Source organism: Hyperolius riggenbachi, chromosome 7 (assembly GCF_040937935.1).
Source record: "Hyperolius riggenbachi isolate aHypRig1 chromosome 7, aHypRig1.pri, whole genome shotgun sequence".
Classification (NCBI taxonomy): Eukaryota; Metazoa; Chordata; class Amphibia; order Anura; family Hyperoliidae; genus Hyperolius; species Hyperolius riggenbachi.
Window position 1 is genome coordinate 92217761 of NC_090652.1, and position 13767 is coordinate 92231527.

Here is a 13767-nt window from a genome sequence, read left to right on the forward strand (position 1 = left end):
TCCCAATTACCCTGGAAAACTTATACTTGCTTTTGAATATTACGCTTTATTAAATTCTCTTTTACATAATCTACTGCAGTCTGCTGGTACTGCACTGAAGACTATATTACAAAGCGCCTGAGGACAGAAACAATAAAGATGCTTATTTCTAAATTGGACAACCAAGACATGTAAAGCTCGCTACAGACAAGAAAGAATATGGGCAAGAGCCGTCCGACCTCCTTGATGTACTGCAGACAGTGATTGCCAGTAATTGAGCTATGAATATGCAGATCTCTATTGCCTTCCTGAATATGTGTTTATTCCTGCTGTCACATTGTTTTAGTGCAAAAACAACAGTGATTGGATGTGAAAATCAAAACCAGCCAATCACTTATTCCCAGTGGGATGGGAGCTTAGGAATGCCCATATCAATACAAATGAATGCATCGAAGGATACCTCCATATTAAGGGGAATTCAATAGAATAATGTAGGTAAATATAAATTAAAACAAAATGTATTATATATATATATATATATATATATATATATTTTAACTGTACAGAAGTTTTCAATCCTCCTTAATCAGATGACCGTCTTATTTATCTAAATGAGTCTGCCATTAAGTAGTGAAACATTATTTTGAGACCCCTTTCTCTCTATTGCGTTATGGTACTCTCCCCCCGCCACTTCCATGCCGCAGTGGCCATTATTCTCTATGAGACTGGCCACGGTTCCTGCGGTGCGAAGGAAGTGCTTAGAGTGAAGCAGACTCTGCAGTGCATTGCAATGGCACCGCAATAATCTAATATAGATTGTAGCTGTGCGGCTACACTTTACTTGGCCAGTCTGCACACTGATTCGTGAATCGTGGCCAAAGTCACTAAGCCATTACAGCTGCTGCATTATGTCCAGCCAGCCCCATTGGCAGGGTCATGTGCTGTTCAGCTCTGATTGCTGCTTTAGGACGATTCAGCCTAGTGATAAACAATTTCCGCAAGACTTGATTGCTGCACAGACTCTGCCTCTGCCAAGGCCAAATAAAGCTTGATAGCTAATTGATTACGTATGCTTGCTGCAGAGCAACATTTACACGCTATATAAATTGTAATTGCCAGGGTTAGCCCATCACACTCCACCTGAGAGAATAAACACAATATACAAACCTAAGAGGTGATTAAGCTAATTCCCAAGCAAGTCTGGATCTTCAGTGAGTTGGATTGCTCATTTTCCAATTAGCCTTAATAGGCACCTCATTAAATGTGACCTTAGCTGGCAAGTCTATCATTCCCAGGCCGATACTGAGATTCTGAGAGCAGGGGAAGATCACACGGGCCCATTTTAAAGTATACCTTTTACTTACACAGTGAAGGAGCCCATACTGTGACCACAAACAATATTAACATATCAGATCTGTAAAAGGTCATCACATCAGTGTAACACAAAAATCTAATGGAATTGGAATTGATGGGCTGAATTATTGTGGGTATTGGATTAATGAGTGATTCACCAAAAGACACTCATTTAACCATTTAAAAAACTTTTACTGTTAAAGCCGATTCCAGGCAAAGAACAGATATATACTGTATGTATGTCCTTTGACAGGTGCCATATATATTGCTACACATTTAACAGACACATGTAGTCAATAAAACTAAAAAAGTTAGATACTCACCTACGAGGAGTAAAGGTGTTGAATCCCTTACAGCCTTACCGTTCCTGACTGTGTCACCTCGTTCCACTGCCAGACCCCCGTTCCAGCCTCTAGCTTTAATGTCGAAGAGGCCTTGTGGTCTCTTTGGAAGGCCACAAAGGTACTCAGGTCTCCCCCGGCCGTGTCTTAGGGTCTCCTCTGAAGTAATCAGGTTTCCAAGTACTTCGGAAGACAAGCAGCTGTGCACACACGTCTTTGGAAGTACTCCGAGACCCGACGACGCAGGCAGCCAGAAATTTGAATGGTGGTGGAACGTGGGGATGCAGAGAGGAATGGGAAAGCTCCAAGGGATCCTGTTAGGTGAGTATGTAACTTTTTTGTTTTTATTGGTTACAGTTATCCTTTAAGTTGTAATTATGCAGTCACATAATTATAGTAAACAATGATTGCTCTGGTCACATGATCAGTGTTTTTCATTCAAATTCTATCTCGTAGGGAGAGGAACTGTGTGTAGCCAGCAGGCAGCTCTGCATCTGCTTCAGCCTTGGACAGATTTTTATTTTTCCCTACCAAGGCCTGCTTTCACCAACCGCCCCTCGACAGTTTACGACTGTCGAGGGGCATACAATTGACTACTACAACATAGGACACGGGCTGGTAACATACTAATAAAATAATTGGTGCCCCCGTCCCCACAAGCTCTGACTAAGAAAACAATGAGAAAAGCTTAATAGTGCAATTTTTTAAAAAAACAAACTCGTTTCTGGCATATTTAGCTCCCAGAAACTATGCACACTATCAAACTTTTTCACATCATTAAAAGATTTTTTTTTTCTTCCTCGCCAGTAGTAATAAAATAAATTAACGAACGTTTACTTATTTATAACTGTTATAACAGAACAATAAGAAGCAATAATGCATTAACGCCCTGAATGGTAGAGCAATAACTCAGAGCCAGCACTGGGCTAAGGTCCTGCTCTCTGCCTGGCCACAGCTGCTCTGAGGCAAGGATGTGTGTACTGAATTCTGCAATATATTGCCTCATTTGTCATGTCTGAGCAAAAGCTGCATTCAGCAGAAGTAATGTGGCACAAAATGTATCATCAAAGCCAAGCTGACTGCAAGTCCAGGAGATGGTTCTCACCCCGGACAATCACTCTGATAGGAACATTCTATCAGGAGAAATAGGTTTCGTTAGCAGAGCTCTCTGTAGGAACAAAGGCAAACTGTCTGGGTGTCAGTCGTGCATTTCTCCAAAGATGCTACTTGCTCACTAACAGGATAGCTACTCATGGGGCAACGTGGAAGCTGCTGATTCTAAATAAAAAAAGAGGCAGCTGATTGGTAAAATTATGAAAGTTGTCCCCGTCTCCTGCCCCCATGTGGCTACAGAGCTGCTATCTGTGATGCAGAGGACTAGACAAATGAGTTTGGGAATTTCATTGATGGGAGTGCGATGTGTTGTGTTTGTAGTATGCCGGCAACACTGCAGATATTCTATTCTACCTCCTAGTAACACTAATCCTCCCCTTAGCTACTAAAACTAGCTCTACGGTTAACCCTAAGTCTAATACTTGCCATTCTTTGGTTAGCATAATTTGGGCTACCTACAGCTATGTCCAGCACCAAAATTATACATCGGGTGCCCTGTAGCCGCAATTGGCTTTGCGGAGATTTTTTTTACATGAATGAATTGTATCCAGGTGTTGCTCCTGCTTTTGCTCCCTTTCAAAATGACAGCACATGACATTACAAAGGCTGCTGGGAAAGTGTCCACCAAAGTGACCATAAATGATCCTTTCAGCCTATGGAAGCCAAGTGCCTTGCCTGGCAACTTTTCTGACCTTTCCAAAGGGTTCTTCATGATCGCCCTTTATTTAGAGCAGTTTGTCAATGTTGATCCCATGCTATATTCCTACACAACCTGGCTCCAATCGTTGAACTAGTACAGAGGCCTGAGGACAACATGTCCCCATTGTACTAACACCTGAAAGTGGAGGTTCTAATGGGTCCTGTTGGGTCCAAAGAATAACTGGTTTGAAAGAGACAACTTTTTCGTTTAAAAATGGAAACTTGCCTGCTGTAAAGATGCTTACACATGCCAGGTGAAACTTAGCCAAGAATCTAGTGTGTGCATAAGTTTTCCCCCAAACTTGAGCTCCCCCAAAACACTGGAGTGTAAACAATAGCGTCCCCAACCGCATTGTTCTACTCCTGAGGGGGCCACTCCTTAGTTTATCCTGCAAAGTCCCTCCTCTTGCCTCCATAGCAACATACGCACCATTCACACACAGCAGAGCAAACCATCTGTACAATACTGGGCTCCCAACTGTCACGGGAGGGATCGAGTGCTGATCCCTTCAGACATCATCCATTGAGGTCATCCATAAAGGTTTCTTTTAAAGGACTTACGAGGCCAGGATTTTAGAAAAAAAATAAAAAAAGTTCGCTACCTGCATCAGCTTGTCAGGCATGGAGGACGCCGTCCATGCCCTCCGTGCCGTTCTACCGGGTCCCCGCCGCTCAGTAGCCCCCCAAATGGTCCCCGACCACGCGGCCCGGGTCGGGCTCTCCAGCCTGTACAAAGATGGCGGCCGGAGCTGTTACTGTTACGTGGATCGGGGGGGGGGGGGTTGGCCTCAGAGCTGCGCAGCCGCACTCGCGGCTATGCGTACTGCGCAGCCGCGGCCAGCTCCCGCCGCCATCTTTGTACAGGCTGGAGAGCCCGAACCCAGGCCACACGGTCGGGGACCGTTCGGGGGGGGGGGGCTACTGAGCGGCGGGGACCCGGCGGAACGGCACGGAGGGGGCGGACGGCGTCCTCCGTGCCTGACAAGCTGACACAAGTAGCTAACTTTTTTTATTTTTTTTCTAAAATCCTGGCCTTGTAAGTCCTTTAAGTTCCAGGAAGTAGTTTCCACACCGCTGTAGAGATGCCTGTTTCTCTTCTGTCACTCAGCCGTGCCTGCATTCCCCTCACGTCCCACTCCCAGAGCCAGGAAAGCAGCCTCACTCTTATTTGGAAATTGTGTCACTTCTGGGCTGCTTTAAATATTGTTTATTATGTACAACACTAAAAATAGATAAAGAATAAAATGAATGGCGTGCTGAATAGGCACATCTCTGTATTGGAAGTGTCAACAATGGCAATAACTGCCTGTCACTCCTGGTCCTAAGTAAACGCTGCAGGCAATGAATATTATACATATCTACACCTCCAGTAGGAAGCTATAAAGTTGAAGAGCATAAATTATTATAATTTATTATACATTTATATAACACTGACAGGTTTTACTAAGTATTGTGAACAATTTCTGTCTCCATCAGTCAGAGGGGTTTACAATGCCATGTCCCTGCTATTGTCATTAATCTCTACTAAAGGGTATGGAGCCAAGTTTTATTTCTTTTTCGGGAAGGTAGGGGTGACATAAACTCAATGTCACCATGCCCTTCATAAATGTATAAATGTGTATATCTAAATATCAAATACCAAAGTAACACATACATAACTTTATATACAATTTTATAGGCCTTGAGTGCTTTCAGCTGCGATTTGGGATCGTTGACAATCCCAAAAATTGCTACAGGGATGAAAGTGAACGGAGGGAGCAATTGCGGTTTGCGGGTCAGGAAGCATTTTGAAGCATTTGTGTTCCAATGCAGATAGGAGTGCTGCAAAATAACTTTTGAAGTGCCTTTCAAAAGCAACCTTGTGGGCAATTTCCATGTGTAAATAACGTTTGACCTACTTGGTAACTGGATAGTGTGCTGGTTAAAGGCTCTGCCTCTGAAACAGGAGACCGGGGTTTGAATCTTGGCTCTTCCTGTTCAGTAAGCCACCACCTATTCAGTAAGGTGTCCTTGGGCAATACTTCCTAACACTGCTACTGCTTTGCTGACCGTGCCCTAGTGGCTGCAGCTCAAGTGCTTTGAGTCCGCCAGGAGAAAAGGGAAATAAATGTTAACACAAAAGGTAATAGAAACTTTTCTATTTGGAGACAGAGAAGGGCCCGGGGGCGTTTCTAGGCTCCTAAGAGATTTAGGGCACTTTTGGGCGCTCCAGACGGAAAATGGGGGGGCACCAGAATGTGGATGTGGTCATGGTTGGTAGAAATCTACATGAACTTAACAGCGGTCTAAGTAGGCTTGTCCGGCACAATGTTGGATAAAGCCCCCTCTCCATATACAAACAAAGAAACAAAAATGCAGCATAACACATAAATAACTAGGCATTTACCTGGCTTCTGTGCTGACTAGTTTGGCTTTCTGCTAGGTGGGCTGGCCTGCTGCCAGGTTATCTGGCAGTTACCCCATAGCATTCCCTGACCTTCTAGTGGCCCCCCTCTCATGCTCCCACAGGCCTCCCATTGAGGCACCACAACTCCCAGCATGCCCCTATAGAAGAACCACAGCTCCCTGCATGCCCCTATAAAGGCATCACAGTGCCCAGCATGGCACCACAGCACCCAGTATGCCCACATAGAGACACCACAGCACACCCCTGATTGAAGCACCACAGCTCCCAGCATGCCCGCCATTGAGGCGCCACAGCTGACTCTGCCTGGGGGACATTTGGGGCACCCCAGAATAGATCTGTGGCACGTGCCACTGATCTTTGGGGCTAGCAACGCCCCTGGAAGGGTCTATGACCTCTTGTGCTGGGGTGGGACTGGACTAGGCTGCAAAAGCTGGGTGGCAAAGGCACTTGTGAAACCAGGAGGTAGTTTTAACTTTATTCATACCAGATACAAAAGAAAAAAAAAGTAAAGCGTAAAGGCTGTACTGTCACCGGCAGTAGATCGTCCAGTGCTTTCAAGTGCTGTACAGATTGCACCGGAAATGCTGAGAGTTGGCAACAGCGATTGGCCTAAAAGTTGCTAAAAATTATGTACTGGCTGAGCAGTTGTAGCAAAATATTACATCATTAAAGGACACCTGAAGTGAGAGGTATGGAGGCTGCCATGTTTATTTCTTTTTAAACAATACAAATTGCCTGTCTGTCCTGCTGATCCTCTGCCTCTAATTTTTTTTTATCCATAGACCCTGAGCAAGCATGCAGATCAGATGTTTCTTACTAAAGTCTGACTGGATTAATTGCATGCTTGTTTCAGGTGTGTGATCCAGATACTACTGATGCCAAAGGTCAGCAGGACAGCCAGACAACGGGTATTGTTTTACATTTTAAAACAATACCAGGAAACAAATATAGTTGCCTATTTATTTCGTTTATAATACTAATTATAATTTAAATTAACATCATTAATTCTAATGATTCAAAATATTGATTGTAATAATTCTAAACCCCATCTATTTTATTTAATGTAATTTAGCACATACTTAGGCTGGAATACTCTAGGCTGGATGTATACTTTGCCCATGTTTCTTATAGCCCTCCATTTATGTGCAGCCCTCTTTCTCACCCTTTTCAAGGAAAGCCCCCCCCCCCCCCCCCCCCCCCCCATTCCATGTACAGGATCCATGTATAGCAGCTTATCTCTTGTGTACAGCCCCCTGGGTGGCAGCTGCCTCCTTCCATGCATTACTCCAGACTTTCATCCTCCCTGCTCTGGTCTTGCTTGTGCAACAACCCACTCTAATGACCCATACTAACGAGGGACAATTGTCGCCGCAACACGCGGGGCGCGCGTGTTGCGGCGACAGGTCGCCCGTGAGTATGGGCCGCGCGCACACCGAACTGTCGCCGGGAACGGGCGCGCACCCCGAACTGTCGCCCGTCGCTGAAGTCGCCAGGCGATTGAAATGTTCAATCGCCTGGCGACAGTCGCCGCCGCAACTTCGCCGCAGCCGTAGCTAGTCCGCGTGAGTACGCAGAGCTTCCAGCGAGCTTCCGGCGGGGGGAGGAGGAACGTCGGCGACAGCTTCCGTCGCGCCGCTGGTCCCTCTTCCGCGTGTGTACGCGGAGGGACCTGGCGAGGAGCTGTCGCCGGCCTGTCGCCCACACGCTCACGTGTGCTGGCGACAGGCCACTTTTATCGCCCGTGAGTATGGGCCATAACATTTGCAAGTACACACTACGCGCTGATAGGAGAACGCTGACACAGGCGTTGGAGAAAAACTGGTTCGCCCACTCTGTTTACAATATGTAAATCAAATCACTAGAGGTGGCGCTCACAGCAATGTCACATCTATATTACAGTTCAGATGCCTAAGGCAGATATAAGCAGAACGGCGCAATTCCAAATTCCACCATCCACTATGACAGAGAAACATACACCCCACAGTTTCTGTGCTTCACTGAGGATATATACATACACCACCTATCACAGAGTCAATGATCAAATAAGGTAGTCCACTTCCAAACGCCACATTAAAAAGCTAAATTTTGAGAGAAGCATATACACTTGAGTCTCTATGCTTCACTGGATCAAAAATTTTCATATTCAGCATATAATTCCTATTTTTCCTTGTCTGTGCATAAAGTTTGACCACATAGATGGAATAAAATACCACCACCACACCCTAAGTCAGCAACTCACCGTGTGGTGCGACCTATGCCAGGTCTATTCAGGCCTTGGGACAGTTTCCTGGTCGTCCCGCACCAGTGGCAATGGCTGTAATCTTCCTTAAGCTTGTATCCTCGTCCCATGTACCTCAATAAAAAAAAGGCCTCCCAATAGTGTAAAACTGTGACTTTAATTAGAACTTTAAAATACCCCACAGGATCTATGCTTCACCGAGGAGATATACATACGCCACCTATCTCAGAGTCAGTTATCATGTAAGATAATCCATTTCCTCAGTGAAGCACAGAAACTGTGGGGTGTATGTTTCTCTGTCATAGTGGATGGTGGAATTTGGAATTGCGCCGTTCTGCTTATATCTGCCTTAGGCATCTGAACTGTAATATGGATGTGACATTGCTGTGAGCGCCACCTCTGGTGATTTGATGAACCCACTCTAACATATTCAGCCTCCATCCCCCCATTGGCCAGGAACTACCCTAGGCCTTTCATGCCCTTGGTTAAACTTGCTTACTCTCTATTAAGATGGCCAAACACAATGCAATCTTTCATAAAATGTATTTAATGAGCAATTGAAAGGTAATGCTGTGACTGACACCACATCTGACCACAAACAAAAGATTGTTGCTAACAAAAGATCATAATTATCCACCCCTTCTAATCAACTCCCCGAAAACAAATGATGGAATATAACATTAACAGTTTTATGTTGATGGAGAAAACTTGTGTTTGATTTTATGACCCATATTTTTGAATTGATCATTCTATGAAAATATATAATGTTTGGCTACCTCTACAGATGCTGAATTGTTCCTATTACCAGTTACTAGATATGATCATAGAGAGACAAAATTCTTGCTTGCATACACATTTAATGCTAATTGCATGTATTTTGAAATAGGACCAAACAAAATCAACAGCCTAACAAAAGTGCCAAATAGCTGGCACTCAAGTCTTTTTCTCCCTAGCCATTCTGCACTTTTTTGTAGGTTCTATTATTATTATTTAGTATTTATATAGCGCCGACATCTTCCGCAGCGCTGTACAGAGTCTATATAGTCTTGCCAGAGTATATATAGTCTATTGACCTGAAGAAGCGGGCAACACTTGCAAAACGCATTGTCTAACCTGATTTCCTGTGCAATAAACCTTATGAAGTTACTTTGAGCAGTACTGGCTACAGAGGTAAGCCAACCACTGCCTCTCCTTTTATAACTTGATTTTAGTTGCTTTATTATTTTGGGTGTCTCCACCCACCCGTATTACTGTCTGACACCTCTGTTGGGAGGTTGTTCTTTTAGTTTCAAAGATTTTTATTTTCTTAAGCCTGATGAAAAAATTACAATAACATTGCTATATCTGACCCCACATAAAGGGGGTTACAATACAAAAGCAGTAAAGATATAAACGAATGCAGGGAAAAAGGGACAGAATGTTGTCCCCATGAGTCCAGGGTCCTGACCAGTTTGGCAGTAGCGCAGAGAGGCAGCATTGAAACAGTTTGTGAATAAAACATAATAACAGAGGAGTCAGGAAGCTTCAGAAAAAAACAAGGTAAGATAATCCCACATTATGAGCATGATCAACCCACAGAGCCCATGTGTTGATAAACCAAGACATGCGATCCTCGACCACAGCCAACATACATTCATATATCATCAAGCCACGGATGCGTGAAACTACTGGGGTAATGTCAAGAGATGAAGATTTCTATTTGGAGGCCAGGTAGGAATGGGCAGAATTAGCTATATGTTGGACTACGCGGTGGGTGGGGTGTTGCTTAGTACTGAGTTTATTTCTCAAAAGTAGTACTGAGGGGTCTTTAGGGAACGATTTGCCAAGAGCCTTAGAGATTAAACTACAAATCTGAACCCAGAAGCGTGACACCAATGGACAGTGGACACTGCCACCATGGATGATAAACAGAACCCTGGGCTCCGCAACCTCTATAGCACTGATCTGAGGCATGAGGATGCATTTTAGAAACCTTAGATGCTAGGTGAAGGTTCTTGATATTTGTCTTGAGGAGGGAATAGGTATAACTACCCTTCATAAGGGTCTCAAAGCAGCAGCCCCACTTGGCTGCTTAAAAACGCAGGCCTAAATCTTCATGCTGCTTGTCTAGGAGTGGGGACATGTTTTGTTCTGGGCGAGCCGCTATGAGGCCGTTTGGGAGATTATTTTTTTAAGGGGCCCACCTAATCATCAGGAACGTGATTAGTGGGGACTCTCACAATCCCGAGCAGTAGCAGGTATTCCTTTGCAGGCCTTATTGGTGGTTGCACTTGTCTTACGGCCAAAAAAGCATGAGTAATTTTTCCTATAGTGAAATCCTCCTATACAGTAACATACTACTCTATTGGCTCCTGGTGTTTGTTGCCCTTTTTGGTCCTTGGATTCTCAGGTCCATCCACCCTCCAGTCCATCTCTACTATGATTTTTGAGTTGTGAAAAGCATACAGAAGGTATGACCAATGGAGGCTCAGAGATACATATATCACAGGATTAGAACTCTGTTATTCGCTAGGAAGGCAATATGCTCATATCAGTGCAGTATATGTTCCAGGGCTGACTGATCATCATTACAGCCAGCGGGTAGGCCAATCAGTCACAGCTGATAGACCAATGAGATGCCCAGCTTTAGCTGAGATGATTGTAATAATATTAACAGATGGAACAGGGGAAGAGCAGCGCCCAGCAGCAAGAGACAGCGCAGGAGGAAAACCAATGAAACGTCTCAGCGCGGCCGATCTGTTTATCAGCAGGGCCATTATTATGGATTAAGCTGCCAGGGAAACACAGAAGTCTCTCTCTGAAATGGCAGCTCCACACCTATCAATCAGCCCACAAACTGCGCCGTTTAAGCAGTTGTCTGTCAATTACAGTTCACTTCTAATCGCAGGGTGGAATAAAACAGGATTCTAATTGATGCATAATCCGCTAAAAGCAAGGAGCAGGTGACGGAAGTTGTTTCAGATGACGGCATTTGCCTAGCGTGCTGCCGATTCTTTCCATAGACGGGAACAGGAGTTCATCTTCACACCTGCATGGAATTTTAGATTGTTTAGGACATTTTGTATCTAAATGATGGAGTCTATAAACACTCAAAAGTTAACCGGTCATAAGAGAAACACGGAGGCAATGCCTGCTGACTTGTTGGTCGCTACCTTTTTAAAGTCATAGAGCCATTTTTCCGTGATGTACTGTGTGACGACCAGTCAAGGATCGTTCATTTCCAGTGGCTTTCATCCAGTGTGTGTATAAGATGTTTAAAGAAATACTGAGGGGGGGGGAGCTTCATCCAGCCCCCAGTAGTCTATCTGGTCCCTCTCTGCAGTTCTGTAACCCTCCAGGTTGCTGTTAGCCACTCCAAAAGATCCAAGTGTTGCCTCGTGTCATAGGTCCTGTTGCCTTCCCAATTGCACTATCATGGCTGGGAGTGTCCTGCACTCGCACAGTTCACAAGGACCTAAACTGTGCATTCACAGAACGCTCCCAGCTATGGCAGCATGAACAAGGAGGCAGCTACTGGATCTTTCAGAGGGGACAACTGCACCCTGGAGAGGATCCGAATGAAAAGCAAGAGACCTGATTGACTCCAGGGGCTGGAAGAAACCCCAGGCAAGTAAATATGATTTCATCCCACCCTCCCAGCCACCTAACTCCCCCCCCCCCCCCCCCCCCGTTCTTCTCAGTATTCCTTTAAAGTCAATTGGAATTGGTCCTAAAAAAAGCCAGATAATTACCTAAGGAGAGGGAAGGCTCTGAATCCCATAGAGCCTTCCCTCTCCTTTCCTCTCCCAGTCCCCGTTCCACCGCCAAAGGGGGCCTTCTGAAGCCTTTGATATCCCGAAGACGGGCCTCTCCATACTACGCACACATGAGCACCCTCTTTTGCGCGCTCAAACAGGCGCAGTGCAGAGCCGGCTGTCTTCAGGAGGACTTGGCTCCCAAAGACTTACGAAGTCCACTGCGGCGGTGGGATTCAAACAGAGGAGCTGCCGCTGCAACAAGGGAGCTGGGACCCAGAGCCTTCCCTCTCCTTGGTTAAGTATCTGGCTTTTTTAGGAAGGATTCCCATTGACTTATGGTAACAAACCATATGCCATATAGTATTTTAAACAAATTAGGAAAAGTGGCAGGGGAGGAGGAGGCGGGGGGAGCTTAGCCTAGTTTTTTTATGCCAGGCAAGGCTTATGAGGCTAAAAATTCTGTTGTAGGTTAGGTCATATGATGTGAAGCAGCCCAGCTGAAGGTACTAACAGAAGGCTCTGTGAGTGGGGAAACTGCTTGGCTGAGCATGTTGTTCAGATTAAATGAGGAGCCATCACAAACAATGTTTTCTGAGCCAATCACAGCCTGCAGCTCTGAAGTCCAGGTTGCAAGTAATGGATGATTAAGTTGCTCCTGACCAGTATTTCTATGATGCAAGATAGTCAAGATGTTTATGTGATAACGTAAGAAAGTTCTGCCATAGTGTCCTTACAAAGGCCTAGGAAAAGGTCTGTGCTATAATTTGCCTTGGAATAACACAATGAAGGTGGTAATGTGTTGCTACACTAAAGACTGAATGAGACTGGCGAGTGCTTGGCATGTCAGTGCCCATGAAAGGCCTGCTATTCTATCTGTATGAGGCTAATTTGAAGAGCATAAAGAGAGACAGGGAAGGGATGAGAGCCAAACAGCTCTTTGCTGCCAGTACTGCTGCTCATTATTTAGCCTAAATGTTCCTAATCATTATACACAGCTAACCCACCTCCAACAGCTTCTCACTACACTACACACATATGCAGAGACAAGCAAGCGTTAAGGTGGCCATACATTAATCGATTTTTACCATTGAATCCCAGGTGGAGTCAGGAGCGGCGGCAGATCGACGGCCCATATCATTGCAACACTGCAATTCCATTAAAAATCCATGCCAAGTTTTTGGAAGGATTTGATCCCTCTCTAATCAGTTTTGATCTGAGAGGGAGAGAATTTTTTGCCACATCTGGTGTCAGTCTACAAGTGTATGGGCATCTTTAGGGTCTGATCCAAATATAAGAAACTGCAGCTAAATAGCAGTGACTCTCATTGGCATCACTGGGTCTATAATAATCTCTGCCCCAACAACAACACACCGATGATGTGTCTGATGTGTGCTTGTTTAAAGAACTATGTGACACACTATATACTATTCAGCCTTGCAATTTCATCAAAGAAGGCAGAGGACTCCACAATCAAACTTTCACAGGAAAGAAGACAAAAGACTCACGAAAAGAAGGATAAAGACAAAGAAAGAACTTACAGAAGAAAATGTCAGTAGAAAGAAGTATACAGAAGATGACCTCACAAAGAAGTATACCTCACAAAGAGGTATACAGTTATCCCACTCTGGATAAAGTGGTTACATTTATCCTTTTCTTCCAAACAGATAGGGGATCAAAAATGACTGTATTTACCTATTTACTTGGGAGGGGCATCTGAGAGTTCCCTTATTATTAAAGTAGGTCCCAGATTCCAGTGACCCCAAGGACCTACTGCCACATTTGTGGTGTAGTTACCACCATCTCTTGGACATTAAGGTAATGATGGGATGCATGTCCATCACAAGTTTAGGGCAGGGTCCTCCCCATGTCATGGACTATGTAGGCTGGTACTTTTCAGGT

General features: G+C 44.8%; 1 protein-coding gene across 6 annotated transcripts in view; it reads right to left on the bottom strand.

Moving 5' to 3' along the window:
• Window positions 1-13767, bottom strand: part of RAB26 (RAB26, member RAS oncogene family) — a 704373-nt gene that overhangs the window by 301193 nt on the left and 389413 nt on the right. The gene's annotated exons all lie outside the window — the stretch shown is intronic.